Source organism: Petaurus breviceps, unplaced genomic scaffold (assembly GCF_028583685.1).
Source record: "Petaurus breviceps papuanus isolate PSGF00001 unplaced genomic scaffold, PetGlider_PUasm1.0 90603, whole genome shotgun sequence".
Taxonomy (NCBI): Eukaryota; Metazoa; Chordata; class Mammalia; order Diprotodontia; family Petauridae; genus Petaurus; species Petaurus breviceps.
In genome coordinates, this window is record NW_027187284.1 from 5,204,060 (window position 1) to 5,223,151 (window position 19,092).

Genomic DNA, 19,092 nt, shown 5'->3' on the forward strand with positions numbered 1-19,092 from the left:
AAATCCCAGATGAGGTCATGGAGAGAGAGAAAGGAATCAACAACAACAACAAAAGAAAATTTTCTAGTGGTCAAAGAAATGAGGTTATTGTTTTACCACCTATCTTGCCTTGTGCCCTCTGAACTATAAACATTATGATGTACTCTGATTTTGTATACAAAAGAGCAAAGGATCTTGATATCTACCCTGCACCAATGGGCATCTCCATTTCAACTGAATCCTTTTATATATTTTATTTTTCCTCTATTTGAAAAGTGAGTGAGTTCTCTAAAGTGCGGACTGCTTTACTTTTCTTTTTGTAGCCACGGCTTTTAAACAATGATTGCCTAATAAGAAAAATTCATTGAATGTATATTCATTCAATTTTTCATTCATTCACATTCACTCATTCATATAATTGGGGGAAATAATTACCAATAATTTCTTTAATTTAGTTATTATCAGTTGTGATTCTTATGTTGTTGTATTTTTAAAAAGTAAATTGATTTTTGTCTCTTTTAAACCAAATGAGCTCATGGTTTACATACTCTATTAGTCTTTTAAAAATGCAATACAGTTTTTTTTTAATTAATTGGGATTTTAGTTTTAATTAGAAAAAAAAATTTCATTGGTTTTGTTTTGTTTCTATTTTTTTATTCTAGTTTGGCTAAAAGTTTCCATGCCAGATTAATGAATTGCTTACTTTTCTCTTCAGATCACAAACTTTTACAGATATTAATTTTATCCTTAAAATTGCTTTATCTGAATCACAGCAGGTTTTGTATGACACTCATTATTTTCACTTTCTTTGATAAAATATTCCACTTCTGGAATAGTAGTTGCTGCTGCTATTGTTTATGTAATTTCTTCTTTGACATAGACATTCTTTAGAATTGCATCATTTTGGGGCGGCTAGGTGGCACAGTGAATACAGCAACAGCCCTAGAGTCAGGAGGACCTGAGTTCAAATCCGGCCTCAGATAATTGACACACTTATTAGCCATGTGACTTTGGGCAATTCACTTAACCCCAATTGCCCTCTGGAAAAAAAAATAAGAAATGCATCATTTTGCCACTATTTAAGTGTGAATTCTTTCTTCAGGTTAAGTTTATTAATTTTCATTTTCATTGTGTCATGGCTAGTAAATCATATCATTTAATATCTCAGCTGTACTGTATTTATATTTTTCTATACTGGTACATATTCTTTTTAAAAGAAATATGTACAGTATTTATGAATGCTTTTCCTCACTTGTTAAGGGTCTATTACACCTAACATTTCTTTTTTTTCTTTTTTTAAACTTATATTCTAGATTCATTCCCTTCCTTCCTTGTCACCCACGCTTACTGGGAAGATGAGCAGTTCACTATAGGTTGTACATGTGTAGCTAATGCAAAACAATAACATAGTAGATATATTATAAAAGACTGACTATATTTCCCTCCCTCCTATACCACCTCACACATGTTCTATTCTCTACTTTGATCCCCTCCCTTTTCAAAAGTGGGTGCTTCCAACTTCCCTCCCCCCCAGCCTGCCCCACCTTCTCATCCCCTTCCACCCCTATTCTCCTGGAGGGTGAGATACCCTATTTAGTGTGTATTGAACTCCCTCCTCAAACCAGATTCAATGGGAACAAGGTTGACCCATTCCCTTTTGCATTCCAACTCTTCTCCTTCATTGTAACCATTTTCCCTTGCCTCTTCTGTATGAGATAGTTTACCCCAATCTGTCTTTCCCCATCTCCTCTCATTATATTGCTCTCACCTCTTAATTTCACCCTTTAAGTATCATCCCTTCCTGTTAAATTGGTCCTGTGCCCTCTATCTATGTATACCTGTAAACATATATACACACATTCACATATGTATTCATATGCCCATATACCTTCATATATAGACATATACATAGAGAGACATATATATTCCTAATCTCTTCAACTAGTGAGAAAAGTTTCATAATTTACAATTATTGTTTATCCATGTAGGAATGTTAATAGTTCAACTTTGATAAGTTCCTTATGATTTCTTTTTCCCTGTTTACCTTCTCATGCTTCTCTTGCTTCTTGTATCTGAATGTCAAATTTTCTATTCAATACTGTTTTTTTTCAGCAAGAATCCTTGAAAGTCCTCTATTCCAGTGAATGACAATATTTTCCCCTGAAACATTATACTCAGTTTTGCTGGGTAGATGACTCTTGGTTTTAATCCCATCTCCTTTGACCTCTGGAATACCATATTCCAAGCCCTCCGATCCCTCAGTGTAGAAGCTGCCAGATCCTGGGTTATACTAGTTGTGTTCACACAATATACAAATTGTTTCTTCCTGGGTTCTTGTAATATTCTCTCCTTAATCTAGGAATTCTGGAACCTGGCTATAATATTCCTAGGAGTTTTCTTTTTGGGATCTTTTTGAGGAGGTGATCTGTGGATTCTTTCAACCTCTGTTTTGCCCTCTGGCACTGAAACATCAGGGCAGTTTTCTTTGAGAGCTTCCTGGAGGATGATTTCTAGGTTCTTACTTTGATCATGGCTTTCAGGTAGTCCAATAATTTTTAAATTATCTCTCCTGGATCTATTTTCCAGGTCAGTGGTTTTTTTCCCATGAGATATTTCACATTGCCTTCCGTTCTTTCATTTGTTTGGATCTGTTTAACAGCATCTTGATTTCTCATAAAGTCATTAGCTTCCATTTGCTCTAATCTAATTCTGAAGCAATGATTCTCCTCATTGAGCTTTTGAGATTATTTTTTTTCCATATGGAAAATGTGGATTTTTAAGGCATTCTTTTCCTCATTGCCTTTTTGAGCCTCCTTTGCCATTTGAGTCAGTCTGTTTTTTAAGGTATTATTTTTCTCAGTCAGCTGTTGACTCTCATTTCATAATTTTCTTGTATTGTTCTTATTTCTCTACACAATTTTCCCTCCACTTCTCTCATCTGCTTCTTAAGGTCCTCTATGGCCTGTAACCAGCTTGTATTTTCCTTTGAAGCTTTTGGTGCAGGAGTTCTGACTTCACTATTTTCCTCCTGTTCCATGCTTTGCTCCTTTTTTCTCCCCAAAATAGGAGTGTAATGTTGGAATCTTCTGTCTGCTTTTTTCCTTTGCTTGCTCATTTTGCCACTCAATTACTTGAATTTTATGCTTTTTGCCAAAGTAGGACTCTGCCGTCAGACAGGGGAGCTTTCGTCCCAAATGCTGGGGTTTTCTCAGCTGCCGGAGGTATTAGATGGATGCCCTCTCTGAGGTCTCCACACACTCTAGCAAGCTGGATACACACCCCAGGACCTCCACCCTAGACTGCAATCCAGATCCAAGCAGGTTAAAGCAAGAGGGATTGCCCCTCAGACTGGTGCTTGGTCCCCCTACTCTCTGCAGGCCAGGAGCTGAAGCTGCCACATTTCACTGGCTGGCTGTGCAGGCATCTCAGCAGCTTCTCACCACGGGGGTAAAAGCCACGCATTCCCACTTACTGGTCCCAAAATCCAGACTGCACTGGCCTCTCACTTTGTCCTTCACATCTATGTGTTGATAAATCTGGAAACTGCCACCGCAGCTGCTGATCTGGGGCTAAAGCCTTGGAGTAGGCCTGGGCTTGGCTCCCAGAGTGCTGGACTGCATTCTGCAATTATGTATATGCTGGAATATTTGTGCATATGTATGTATTTACAGTATGCATCTGTAATGCATTAGAGATAATCAATAAGGAGAATGTACTAGAATTGAGAGGGATCAATAAAGGTTCCTTATAGGTGAGATTTTATCAGAAACTTGAAGGAAACATTTTAAGCTAGGAGGCACAAATGGGAAGAGAATTTTCAGGAATGAAGAACATCTGGTAGAAATACTAGAGTCTGGAGATTGAGGGTCTTGTGGAAGGAAATTCTTTTCTTGTGCTAATAAACAGTATATTGTTCTAATCCACTTCACCACCCTTCTTCAATTTATTAATTAGTTCATTCAAATCCCATTGATAGTTATGATTTTTAGGTGTTTTTCATTTGTTTGTTTTTTAACCTTTCCATCATGTTCTATTAATATGTTTTCTCTATTCAGCCATCATTCACACACTTCCATAAATAAAGACAAAGAAAATAAAAGAAGGATATTGGAATCAATGTTAGGTAAAGATAACTGGAGAAAATTGATTTCTTTTTTTTTCCCAAATACTTTATTAATTTCTGATTTGCATCATTCATTTCCACCAGATTTTGAGTTAGAGATTTTTCTCCCTGTTTTTCCCCTAAGAACTGCCCCAAAATATCAGTCCCACAGGATATCCACTCCTCTAATCTGCTCTCTCCCATATTTTCTCCCATACCAATTTTGACTTTTTCAGTGGATCTCTATGCACCAGTGCATGTATATCTTATTGCCAATTACATGTAAAATGGTATTAATAATAGTATATATTTGAATATTTGATTTTAAAACTTTGAATTCCAGATTCATTCCATTCCTCCCTTGTCACCCACCCTTACTGGGAAGATAAGCAGTTCAGGATAGGTTATACATGTGTGGCTAATGAAAAACAATAATGTAGTAGATATATTATAAAAGACTGACTATATTTCCCTCCCTCCTATCCCACCTCCCACTTGTTCTATTCTATGCTTTGATCCCGTCCCTTTTCAAAAGTCGGTGCTTCCAATTTCCCTCCCCCCCAGCCTGCCCTCCCTTCCATCATCCCCCCTATCCTTCCCCTACTCCCCCTACTATCCTGGAGGGTGAGAATACCCTATTTGGTGTGTATTTCACTCACTCCTCAAGCCAAATTTAATGGGAATAAGGTTGACCCATTCCCTTTTGCCTTCCTGTTCTTCCCCTCCATTGTAACCATTTTCCCTTGCCTCTTCTATATGAGATAGTTTACCCCATTCTGTCTCTCCCCGTCTCCTACCATTATATGCCTCTCTTCAAGTTCTAAGTATCATCCCTTCCTGTTAAATTGATCCTGTGCCCTCTATCTATGTATACCTCTAAACATGTATACACATTCACATATGTATTCATATGCCCATAAACCTTCATATATAGATGTGTATATATTTCTACTTCCTTAAACTACTGAGAAAAGTTTCATAAGTTACAATTATTGTTTTTCAATGTAGGGATGTTAATAGTTCAACTTTGATAAGTTCCTTATGATTTCTTTTCCCTGTTTACCTTCTCATGCTTCTATTGCTTCTTGTATCTGAATGTGAAATGTTCTATTCAACTCTTTTTTTTTTCAGCAAGAATGCTTGAAAGTCCCCTAATCCACTGAATGACCATATTCTCCCCTGAAACATGATACTCAGTTTTGCCAGGTAGGGGACTCTTGTTTTTTTTGTTTGTTTGTTTTTGTTCTTTTAAGCAATTGGGGTTAAGTAACTTGCTCAAGGTTACATGGCCAGTTATTTCTGTGTGTGGTGCTAAGTATCTGAGCCTGGATTCAATCCCCATGTCATCCCGACAACGGGGCCAGTGCTCTTACTCTTTGAGCCACCTGGCCACCCCTAGGGACTCTTGCTTTTAATCCCAGCTCCGTTGACCTCCAGAATATCATATTCCAAGCCTTTCGATCCCTCAGTGTAGAAGCTGTGAGGTCCTGGGTTATCCTGATTGTGTTTCCTCAGTATTGAAATAGTTTCTTCCTGGATGCTTGTAATATTCTCTCCTTAATCTGGGAATCTGGAACCTGGCTATAATATTCCTAGGAGTTTTCTTTTTGGGATCTTTTTCAGCAGGTGATCAGTGGATTCTTTCAACTTTATTTTGCCGTCTGTTTCTAAAACATCAGAGCAGTTTTCTTTGAGAACTTCCTGGAGGATCATTTCTAGGTTATTACTTTGATCATGACTTTCAGATAGTCCAATAATTTTTAAATTATCTCTCCTGGATCTATTTTCCAGGTCAGTGGTTTTTCCCATGAGGTATTTCACATTGCCTTTTATTCTTTCATTTGTTTTGATCTGTTTAACAGCATCTTGATTTCTTATAAAGTGATTAGCTTCCATTTGCTCCACTCTAATTCTGAAGCAATGATTCTCCTCAGTGAGCTTTTGAGATTCTTTTTCCATCTGGCAAATTTTGCTTTTTATGGCATTCTTCTCCTCATTGCCTTATTGAGCTTCTTTTGCTATTTGAGTTAGTCTATTTTCTTAAGGTAGTATTTTCCTCAGTCAGGATTTTGACTCTCATTTCATAATTTTCTTGCATTGTTCTCATTTCTCTTCCCAATTTTTCCTCCACTTCTCTTATCTGCTTCTTAAGGTCCTCTATGGCCTGTAACCAGCTTGTATTTTCCTTTGAAGCTTTTGGTGCTGGAGTTCTGATTTCACTGTCTTCCTCCTGTTCCATGCTTTGTCGCCAAAATAGGAGTCTAATGTTGGAATCTTCTGTCTGCTCTGTTTCCTTCGCCTAGTCACGTTGCCCTTCAGTCACTTGACCCCTGGGCTTTTTGCCACAGTAGGACTCTGCCACCAGAAAGGTGAGCTTTTGTCCCAAATGCTGGGGTTTTCTCAGCTGCTGGAGGTATTAAATGGGTGCCATCTCTGAGGTGTCCACATGTTCCTGCAAGCTGGACACACACCCCAGGATCTCCACCCTAGGCTGCATTCCAGATCCAAGAAGGTTAAAGCAAGAGTGATTACCCCTCAGACTGGTGCTTGGTCCCCCTACACTCTGTAGGCCAGGAGCTGAAGCTGCCACATTGTGCCTGAGTCTCAGCGGTTTCTTGCCCTGGGGGCAAAAGCCAAACACAATTACTGATTCCCAAAGTGCAGACTGCAGTGACCTTTCACTTTGTCCTCCACATCTATTCGTTGATAAATCTGGAAAAGGCCACAGCTGCTGCTGATCCGGAGTCCTTCAGGCAGGTGGCTGGTCTGGCCTGCCCTGGGGCTAAAGCCTTCCTGTGGGGCTGGCTTGGCTCCCAGAGTGCTGTGCTGGCTGATTCCTGCCAGCCTGCTGGGCTGTCCTCAGGAGGAGGTTAGCTTCTCTGTGTCATTTTGTGGGTTCTGCAACACTATAGTCCCCTTTTTACATGCATTGGGAAGGTGGAAGCTGCAGCCATGGGGAGGTCCTGCTTCTACTCTGCCATCTTGACCAAGAGATCTGATTTCACTGCTTTTCACTTGCTCTCTTTACCTAGCCACCTTGACATTTAGAATAAAGGCCATGCCTTTGATAATAACCACTTCAACCCTAAAAGTCCTTACTTAGATCCCTACTCATTTTACTGAATGCCCTACATGACCCTTTATAGGTAGGATTCAGCTATGTTTTTCTCCCCATGCACACACTCAACTATATTCTGGTAAGCTGCTTTGTGATGCATATACCTTTTAGCTTTGTGTATTTCTACACAAAGCTCTCTGTGTGTACCAAATTACTGTCTACAATTTTAGAAGAGTAAAGTTCATGGAATGCCTGTTTGTTATACTCCATTTTTATGGTTACATATTTTTATTTTGGCTAAAAAATTTCTAGAAGTATTCATTTCCTTCTTCTTCCTAATTTCTCCCCTTCTTTATGGGAAACTCTTTCGTATAGTAAATAGAGGACTGGACTCCGTATCAGGAAGACCCATCTTCATGAGTTTTAATCTAGCCTCAGATACTTACTAGCTATGTACTAGCTAGGAAAATTACTCAACTTTGTGGGCCACAGTCTCTAATCTCTAAAATGAGTTGGAGATGAAATGGCAAATTGCTTCAGTATCTTTGCCAAGAAAACTCCATGTAAGGTCATGATGAGTTAGACATTACTGAGCAACAACACATTTTTTTTTGTCCCTCCATTTGTTTTATTTAGACATTTAAATTAAACAAAATAGTACAAAACCCTAGCTATACCCAGAGTTTTTCTTTCTTTGTGGTTGGCTTTGAAGACTGACATTTCGAAAGGATAATCCTTTATTTCTCCCCAGTATAATGCAAGGCTTTGACTGCCTTTTGGACTCTTCAAATTTCTCAAGCACAATTACATTTCTAGGCTTTGTGTTTTTACATTGCAATGTTTTTGACAGATCTCTTTTTTCTCAACATTAATAGTTGAAAGTGCTCTATTTTATTAGATTAATATTTCCCATGAAATAATTGCTATTGTTATTTTTTAGTCTTTTTTAAGATTTTTTCTTTTGCCTTTTGGTGCATCATAATTGAATATTTTCTGATCTTCATAGTAGTAGATGTTAAGTCTTCTGTTATCCTGAATGAAATTACTTAGTCTATACTTTTCCTTCTTGATTTCTTTTATATTTTTATTTCTTTGACAAGATAATTCCATGTTTTGGAAATTAATAGTGCTCTTATTTTCAGAATAGGGTTTTCTTCAGGCATTTACCAATAATATATTTATTCTTTGCCTTCTGACTCTAATAGTGTTAGGCTATTACATATGTGTATGATTTAGTAATTAATTGAAAATTTTGAAGATAAAACTTTTACTTGAGTGATCAGTTTAGAAAGCCTATGGTAAAGGGTTGAAAAGTGAATGAGAGGATCAATTTAGCTGAAAAATGAAGGAAAAAAATGAGACAATATCTTGAGGGAGTGATAGGGTCTAGGGAAACATTTTATTTATTTAGGATGGAGGATACTTAAGTATATATGAAAATAGTAAAGAAAGGTAGAAAGAGGTTGAAGAGTAGATATGGAGGCTATGATTGAAATTGTACTCTACCTGAAAAAAAAGTAGTTGATGGGATCAAAGATACATGTTGATATGCTGGACATAGAAAAGCAAAAAGCCTCTTCATTGTCAGTTTGGGGGGGGAAAAGGAGTTGAGAGTTGGAAATGACTGAGATGAAGAGAATAGAAGAAGAGGAAGTTCATACTGAGCTCCCTCAGTCTTCCAAATAAAATAGACAAGGCCCTAAACTGAGAGTTGGGGTGGGAAATGTGGGTTATATGGAAGGAGACAAAATGCTAAGAGGTTTTTGTCAAATAAATATAACAGGTTTTTTAAATTAGAAAATGTTTAGTCTTTCTGAGTAATAGGGTTATTTATAATATGTTCTACATTAAGTTATGGAATTTAAGGAGACTAAAGAATTGGTAGATGAGAAAGATTGAGAGGATATCAATATAAATATTAAAATTTCTTGGTTAAGGGCAGAGATTGGCTAGAAAAGGAATATGGTGAATCAGATAACTGAAAATCAATAACACTCCTGGAGAGTATATGATGAAACCTTTTTTTTTTTTTCAAAAAGGATGATTCCTTTTTTATCTAGGAGAGACAGGGATTACTAGGATAGAAGGTGGTCTATATTGCTAGATGTAATCACCACACTGGGACATTTCTCTTAATTGTTTTTCTTTGTTACACAAATTATTTCAATTTTGTTGGGATAGAAAATATTTATAGACCTTAGTAATGCAATATTTTCTTTAATTCAAAGTAATATCTTGGTAACAAGGGGTTAAATAATCAAGGAATATCATGGATTTTGTCAAAATGTACTATTTTGGCAACTTTGTCAACAGAGCACTACTCTGTTTTCATTTCTAGTGAATCATATAAAAATGTTTTTCAATATGGTTGAAAACATTTTGCTTTAATTTATTTATTAGTATTATTTATTTATTCATTTGTTTATTTATTCATTTTATCCACTGCAATTTCTTACCCCCATGAATAACTCTTTATGTACACCACTGAATTCATGTACACAAGCACTGTGCATCTGATGGGCAACTATGTAGAGTAGCTATCTGTCTACACTTACACTGAGTGTGGCTTAGTGATGCTGCTCTTGATATGAAATTATGCTTATCATGTAGCTGGAGGCTACACCTACACGATGGTAAGGTCCTGACAGGTAGTTGTCAGAATTATTATTTTTCATGCTCAGTAGGTCTATCTCAAAGTACTTAACAAGGTAGCAGATTTGAAACTAATAGTGCAATGGCCATGTGGTTGAAAGTAAGGATGAATAGGCACTCTGCCAAATTCTTGACACAGAACCTCTGTGTTTAGAAACTTCTCCATTTAATTGAGGTAAATGGCTGTGTGAGAATGGCTTCACTTCTAAAGTCTTGTCAGGGGATCTTTAGCTTCCATCCTTACAGCAATCTAAAGACAAGAGAAAGTATTTCAACAGCTCAGCTTATTTGAAATTATTAGCTGATGAATATAAACATACTTTCAGTCATGAGAGAGACATCTAAGCCCTCATTTTGAGATTCTGGCAGGGAAAAAATCAAAATTAATCCTGATTAATGGAATTTCTTGACAGATTTTTGCATTTTCCTCTATGAAAATTTTTCATGATTGATTCCATATTTAATAAACAATAAATCTTAGAGTTGCCATGTTCTTGTTAAAATTTGATTTCCCATCTGGTAATTATATGAGGGAATAGAAGTGTGATTACACTTCTTGTCAGTATTTCCCTAAAAGGTATTTTATGCATAGACTGTCATGCTATAATTCATTCACAGGCCTCTAGCCAATGTAAATGTTCAATGTACTGCTGGAAATTATCCCTCTTTTTCCTCATTGAAAATGAAAACTGCATGGTTACCCACCCTCAGGACACAGTGAGGTTCTCTGTAACAGAAATTCATTCTCTACTACCATAGTTTAGAAGCTTAACTGTTTTGGAGTAGTTACCATCTTCTCTAGCTTCTGAGGAAATACTGTTTTCATAAGAAAAATCACATTATAAATAGTGGAATCATATCAAATAGAAGAGAATTTTTTTCTTCTTTCCATTCATAGTATTTCACTATATGTCTTTTAAAAAATACAAAAGATAGTCCTTTTGGACATGTTTGATTCATAGGAGACAATGAGAAAACTTTGGTTTCCCATCTGAAATGATGAGAAAGGTTTATTGGATCAATTTAGTAAGTTAATCAAATAAAATCACCTAAAATGTAACCTCGAACTATTTCTACATGCCATAGTGGAATGACAGAAGGATATGTCTGTGAGTGCACATATGTATTCATATGTCTATATGCACACATGTACACATGGGTGTGCATATATGTACATTACACATACATACATAGAGTTTTCTTTTACCATGTCAACTCCTCAAGAAATATCCTGGACTCCATTTCCTCTTCTCTGTCTCTGAAATCATCTTCTATTTCTCTATGTCATTCATCTACTTCCTATCTAATTGGTTCATTCCCTTCTGGTTCAAACATGACAAAGTGTCACATACTGAAAAAAATAACACTGAGATGGCAATCACTTTAAGTTATTGTCTAATATCTCTCCTGCCTTTGTAAGCTAAAGTACATAAAACTGTGTATACCTGTTGCCCCTCCTCTCCTTTAATTTCATAAACCTTTGCCATTTGGCTTCCAAATCCATGACTTAGCTGAAACTACTCTTTCCAAAATCATGAATACCAATAATTTCTTATAGTTTCATAATTGCCAAATCTAATCCCATTTTTTTATCTGCGTTTTTCTTAACCTTTCTGTAGTATTTCATACTTAAGTATATATCCTCCTGGATATTTTCTCCTCCTTTAGTTTTTTTCCTGTCAAATTCCTCACCTTTGAGTATATCCCAAGGCTTTTTTCTCTACAATTCTTACCTTGGTTATTTCCTGAGCTCATAAAGATTTGATTATCACATCTAAATAGGTTGTTGTCCAATATATATAGGTCTAGTCTCTCATAAGTTGACTAATGGATATTTCAAACTGGATGTGTTATAAATATCTTAAATTCAACATGTCCAAAAACTGATCTCAACTCCTTCAAAACCCACCTCCCTTCTGAACTTCCCCATTTCTGTCTAGGTAACCACCATTTTTCCACTAACTTAAATTTACAACTTTGTAATTATACTTTACTTGATAAAAATGTGATTCTGTTGTGAAGAATTGAAGAATATAAGTCAAAATCATGTAAACTCAATGTCAAATCATGTATAAACAAGTGATTACATCAAAAGGAGGATATATTGAATATTAAAAGATTTTTTTTTGAAGATGTTAAAATTTGGGGGGAGAATTTATTATGCTTCAACTGAAGTCAAAAAGGAACAGGTATCAATTATGATCTCAGACAGAACAAAGCAAAAAATAGACTTAATTAAAGGAGTTTAAAAGCAAAAATTATATCTTAAAGATACCACAGAAAATAAAGTAATATTAACTATTATGCTTTTAAAACAATGAGGTGGATAGTTTTGGAAAAATTTACATGAATTGATGCAAAGTGAAGTAAACAGAAACAAGATAATTCTGAAAACAGTAACAGCACTATTGTAAATTTGTTCTAATGTGACAGTTACACAGATCGTTATGATGATCCAAGACAATTTCAAAGGACCTGTGGGGGGCTATTGATATCCCGTCCTCTCACTTACCCATAGTAAGTCTTCGGTCGTCACCGGCCTCCTAGGAGGAATTACCAGACAGAGCACCCGAGGTTTGCAGGAGTTGTTTATTCAGGCTCAGCTACATCGCGACTGCCCTGAACTTCCGCATCAGGGCAACTTATAGGTACATATAGCCAATCATCTTCTACAGCTCTATTCATTACCTTTTAAGGTCATACATCAAGCAAGCAGGCACTAGCCCATATACCATTACTTCCTGGCCCCCAACATCTCCCCCTTTTTGTTTAATCAGGATGCTTGTCTGGTACAGCCTTAAGCGGTGCAGTTGCAATAACCTGAATTTAGCAGACCCTGGCGGCAGTAGGGGAATGCGGGATGTTCTGGCTTGGGTCATCTCCTGATCCCTGAACCTTACCCGTCCTTGGTAACCCAACGCCCTGGGGCCCTGTCTTAGGCGGCCGGGTCAGGAGAGGTTGCCCGTCATAGAACGGATCCCGTCTTACTTCAAGGGCGTTACATGTCTTCCATGGAAGCCAGCCATACTTGAGGGTCTGCTCCTTCCTCAATGGCCATAATGGCCTTTTGTGTGAGCAACATATATCCTTGTTGTCTTCTCTGCAATCGGCAGAGGTACCAGACAAGCAACCCTATGGTCAAGAGTAACACCATACTTGACGCCCCCAAACCTCCCCAAGAGGCAAACTATTGGGTAATGTTTTGGAACCACTCAGTCCATGCTGATAACTGGGGACCAGATATGGTGGTAGAATTCAATACAACTATAGCATGTCTTAATTCATTTAACTTCAGTGTAAACTGCTTATTCCATGTCCCGTTTAAAAATGAACCCAGAGTATAGGACAGATTAGCTGCCCTAGAATATCTTTGGTACGGGGCAGAGGTCACACAAAGACCAGTTGTGTGCCATTGGCACCCCATGAGACCCATTTCCATTATGGCATCAATTTGCCCTTGCTGAGATAAGAAATTCTCATTACCTTTAACCAAAGCCGTGGTCCCTACTGCAGTGGACCCGGCAATACCAAGTCCTAAAAGCAGAGGTACAAGTATGGGGGCTCTTTTCTGTCTAGGCAAATTTGCATGCTCTCTCCCACCCTCACCGGAATAAAAGTAAGGAGAGGGGGCCTCAATGCATAGACAAAGGTCAGAGCTGACCAAGGGGAGCATGTGAATAGACAGTTTAGATAAGACTTGGGCCAGGTGGTTAAGGAGACAAAAGGCAAGGATAAAGGAGGGTGTGGGCCAGCCCTGGCCTTGATTACTTAATCAAGAGATTAAGTAAGAACAAAAGGGGTCGAAGGGTGTTGCCTAGGTGGAATGTGGGGTAGGGGGAAGGGGCAGAGTCGGAGGTTGGGAAAGGAATTTTACAGATAACAATTTTACAATACAAATTGCAGTTACAATTTCACAGACTGGTTTCACAAATTGACCTAGACCCCAGGTACCCCATCATTCCCCCCTTAAACAGATGACACCCGAAATCATTTGGGGGCACAGGACGATGATCTCAGCCTCCCGAGCTACTTCCCGCTGGGGAGGGGCGAAGAGCTTTCCCTGCCTCTCAGGGTATCATCGTTCAAGGGGTGGGGTCCATAGCCAAGGTCCGGAATTTGGCCGATGCCAGGTCCAAGGGGTGATGGGTAAAGACTTCAGGCAACGGTTGATACTCAGCCGACAATGTTCCCGGCAGAAGAGTCACCTGCCAGTGAAGGGTGCTGAGCCTAAAAAAACACAAATCTTGCAAAAAGATTAGACAAACAAGGGCCAAAAAGGAGTAAGAGAAAATTGACCAGAAGTGGGGTGAGTATGGGCTAGTATAACCCATTCTCAGACTATTTCACTGTCCTTCATATTTTCCCATAGAATAGGCCTTTCAAAATCCCACTAGAGATTTAAAATTTCTTCTAAAAGTATTTTCCCTTCTTTAAAACAGTTCAAGACTCATAAAACTTTTAGAATGATCTTAAGCAGTTTGCATAACTTTCTGTACATGTTCTAATCTTAGATAAAAATAATATTAGATTTTCCAGTAGGCTAACACGAAAGAGCTCACATCCTTTACTGACTCCCTGCTCCGATCATAGAAACCTGCTATAGAAGGAAAAAAAAAAAACAGGGACCTGTGACATTCCAAATATGACAGGATAGAACATCCTTGATTCTGTTTAAATTCAGGTTAGTTACAGATATCCAACCATGCAGTATCCATTCCACCTCAATGCTAGACTCAGGAATAGGTGGGGAACATTCCTTTTCAAAGGAACCCCATAGGTGTTCGTAAAGTCAAATCTCCCATCAGGTTTATAAATCATTGCCCTAATAGATTTGCATCTACTGCCCAAGATTCCTCATCTTTCTGTAACTATGCTTAATCTGATCTCACACTAAAATTTACGTTCTCTCAACTAAAGTGTCTCTGATTTAATCCCAACAATTAATTCAGTCAATGGCATTAATACCCAATTATACTTTGAAATACACTGGGATCCCTATGACATATACACAGATATAACTTTTCTACAGTAACTTTATAATCCCAATCTCAGTCCATGGGATAATGATTCAATATTGCATTTGTATTCTTATTTCCTTTTCTTCTCAAATATGATTGAGCTATTAATTATAAAATCTAGTTACAAATCTTTCTGTCTTCCTTAAAACTTCCTCACACCCTTCTCAACATACTTAAACCATCTGATACAAAGGTATCCATACCACTATTTAGAGACAGGAGGGGCTTGGAAATCCCCATTTGTCCCCAAACCTTCTTATCTTAACATCAATTTACTCTCATTAAGTTGCAATATACCACAAAGATTTGCCAGGACTCATATACATAAGGGATTCCCTTTAACATCTTTCCCTTCACAATTTTCTGAGATTGTCCTGGTAAGGCCAATTGTTAGAGATCCTTTTTACTCTTTTTGTACATAGACTTTGCTGCTTCTCAGTAAGTCAAGCTTATAGTTTAGGAGCTTCATACAAGTTCGCTTTCCCAGGTAATTTTACAACATTATACAGTAGTAGAGGGACTGTTCTGAATGAGCAGAACTAGTCAGTATAAAGTTGTCACAGTTTTAGGTTTTAGCATTAAAACAGTAGCCCAATAACTTAGTTAACAGTCTTACAATTTCAAACAATCTTAACTGAAACTTCCTTTTAAACAAAGATAGACTTGGAAGCTTAAGATTTTCCCAAATTACAATACTCCAAAACTTTAAGAGAAACTGCTTTTCATACACCATAGATAGTACAGATGTTTACCAGTAATGATATCATCTCAAGTTTGAACTTCGAAATAAGAACAAATGAATTACCAATCTGATGACCTTAAAACTCCACATGAAGTTATACTAAACTAAAATCCTTTTTTTTTTTTTTGCTGCCATACAACCAATCAACTTATAATCACTGTATATTTCCAGAATAGCCAAAAAGTTAAATGGACAATCAGCTATCACAGTAAATATTGGCAGTATTGTTACTACTTGTTTGTATCCCAAATATAAAAGCTTTAAACCATCAGATATTATAACATAAAAAATCCAATTCACATGAAAATAACATTATAACATAGGGTTAGCAGAACTGATAAAGTAACATAGCTAGTTTTACACAACTTTTTCTCCATCTTTTAGTTTCAACAAAACTCAGATTGAAAACTGATTTGTCACTCAATTTTTACAGTATAAGAGGACTTTACAATTTAGATTTTACAATTTAGAGATACCATAATAGAACAATGACATAATGACATTAATTGCATTTCTGATTCATCACATACCAAAATTATTGATAGAAAATTAGGCTTACCAAGTGCAGAGGCTTTTCTCCTCTCCCCACAGTTGCAGAGCTTGGTTGTGGTCCCCGGGATTTGAAAGGAAAGAGGGTCTTCTGCATGCCCCAGGGACCCTCAATATAGCTGCCATGCCTCCCCCCAATGTTTTTAGCTGTTCCAACTTTTACTCCAATAAATTTTGTGTCCACTCCTTAGAAACTTCTTTGAAAGTGATAGCTTTGACTTCCCTAGCAAGGGGAGAGGGAGTGGCGCCTACTCCCTTATCCCAGTTCTAGAGAACCCAAAAACCTCACCTTATGTATCAAATCTTGGAAAATATTCCAATTTGCCTAAATGCCAAATAGTAAAATGAATTCCAACTTTTCTTTAGAATCAAATTAGGAGTGACACTTTTCAAAGATGGCCAGAATGCATTCAGTTGCCTTTTAGTTGCATTCTGTTACACAAAACTTTTCTCTTTTAAGTGAGGCAGGAAATAGTTAAATGTTAATCTACCTGCCTCTTTGTTCTGAGGGAAAAGATTCCCTCCCCCTCCCATCACCCTCTCCTCACTCCACTTGGCCAGAGTGGAATGAAGAGGAGATTTTCAAACTTTTAAAGATCTTAAAACTTCTGTTCACACTTTTCAATAGCAACTAACTTATACCTATCTTAACTTCCTACCCATGTTCCTTTCTTTGCTACATGCTTAAACTTTCTTGCTTTTACTACTGTCTACTCTTCCTGTTGGACTTTGATTAAAGCCCCTTTAAAATCATATACATACTTTATTTCTTTCTAATTCCAACCTAACATTTCTCCTATACTCTTTCACTTGCATTTACCATCATATAACCTAAACAAGACAACATTTTGCTCTCCTTCTCTCCCTTTCCAGCCTGCACTCAGCAGCAGGGGAAAGAAGGAGGGAAAGAGATACAGCATTTCAAAGGAATGTCCTGCAGTTGCAGCCAATGGTACAGAACTTTTCTAAATTAAATTTGGTCACAGACTCCCCATATCCAGAGGCCAGTTTCTGGAAGTCTGAAGTTGTCCAAAAGGCATTTCAAAGGAGTACACGGGCCGGCTGTGGATGACCCTTGGCCCATAATGGACCTGATGACTGGATAGGACAAACAAAGACACAGAAGGGACAGAACACAGCAGAAACACAAGATACGACACGTAACAGTTCTGTGCACAGTACCAATCACTCAAAACATGTACCACTCATTCTAAACAAGCAACTAAGTGGGACTCGAACCCACAATTTAATCACCTAAACCAGAAAGAGTAATTAGGTGGGACTTAAGGTGTTATCTATCTGCTTCTTAAGAGTGAACGGGCCTCCGGCAAGGTTGAAGGGAGGAGGACGGCTTCCTTCCGACCATTCGGCAGCCCAGGCGGCCGCCCCGCCTGTGGGGACTTCCTCCCTTTTTCTGGGCGACGCCCTGTAGGCGTAGAAGTCAGGCACTTCCTCTTTTTTATTTTTTGCTGCGCCACTGTCTCCTCTCTTCCGGGTTCTTGTTCCCAGCGAACAGCGCGCGGAGCCAGCTCCTTCGCTGTCGCCATCTTCCCCGCTTTCTAATCCCCTCTCCGCTTCTCTCAACTCCTCCCACGGATATTGAGGAGGTCGGCTAGTCGATTCCTCCTCCGACTCCTCACTAGAGGAGCCTGCTAAGGATAAACGGTGAAATCGGTTGGGGTTAATGACCCCGGGTTTGTTCCCTCATATGAAGCCATTTGTTGTCCCACCACGGCCCATCGGCCTGGCTGCACCCCCGCATGTTGTATCCAGGGGCAGATGGTCCATATTTTTTCTACAAACTGGCGGCACGTTCTTATCGGTATCTTTACGCCGCCCTTCGCGCACACTTTATAAAGCTGCGCGGCAATAACTCCTTGCTCCTCGGGCAAAATTGCGGGGACACTTCCTGTCCCTCCCATCTTCTCAAAGGTACTCTTTACCAATGAGGCTGTCTGGAGAGCTAAGTTACAGCCCAGACGGTCTTCTCGGACCCTACCCAGGCCCCACGTTGGGCGCCAGTTGTGGGGGGCTATTGATATCCCGTCCTCTCACTTACCCATAGTAAGTCTTCGGTCGTCACCGGCCTCCTAGGAGGAATTACCAGACAGAGCACCCGAGGTTTGCAGGAGTTGTTTATTCAGGCTCAGCTACATCGCGACTGCCCTGAACTTCCGCATCAGGGCAACTTATAGGTACATATAGCCAATCATCTTCTACAGCTCTATTCATTACCTTTTAAGGTCATACATCAAGCAAGCAGGCACTAGCCCATATACCATTACTTCCTGGCCCCCAACAAGGACCCACAATGAAAAATCATCTCTACCTCCAGAGAGAGGGAGAGAACTGATAAACTCTAAATGCAGATTGAAGCATACTTTTGATTCTCTTTTTACTTTTCTTGCTTTTCTGTCATCCTTTTTTTTTGCAACATAGCTAATATGGAAATATGCTATGCTTCATTCTGTATGACTTTATATGTATAATTTTACCTTCATATATATATACACATACATATATATATATATATACATACATATATACATCCATGTGTGTATTGATATAACATTGTTTTCTCAATGTATGGGGAAGAAGTAGAAGGGAGTAAGAGAATTTGGAACTCAAATTTAAAAAATTAAAATAAATAAAAATGTGAATAAATAAATAAGATATTAAAAGTAGAAGGTTTATTGTAAGTCAATCAGTTAAGCTATCTATGTCTCAATGGGTGATCTCATTAAATGCCATTTAACTCTTTTCTATCATAATCTCTATTCAATTGATTCCCAGACACTATGAACTGAAAAAATTAAAACACCCTAACATTGGTGAGTTGTTTATCAAGAGTACTTTTGACTACATCCCCACCTCAAGAATAGCGCTGAGGGGCAGTAGGGTTTTTTTTTTTTTCTAATTTTATCAGCTCCCATCTTGTTTCCCCTATATCATCACAGGTGACTAGCACTACAATATCATTTAAGTCATTGAT

The 19,092-nt window shown here is 38.1% G+C and overlaps 1 long non-coding RNA gene across 1 annotated transcript; it reads right to left on the reverse strand.

The window, feature by feature from the left end:
• Positions 1-12,366: 12,366 nt before the first annotated feature.
• Positions 12,367-18,395, reverse strand: LOC138142783 (uncharacterized). The gene is made up of 2 exons (XR_011163540.1): positions 16,111-18,395; positions 12,367-14,034 (listed from the first exon to the last, which is right to left on the reverse strand). It is a non-coding gene; the product is annotated as an uncharacterized lncRNA (long non-coding RNA).
• Positions 18,396-19,092: the final 697 nt, after the last annotated feature.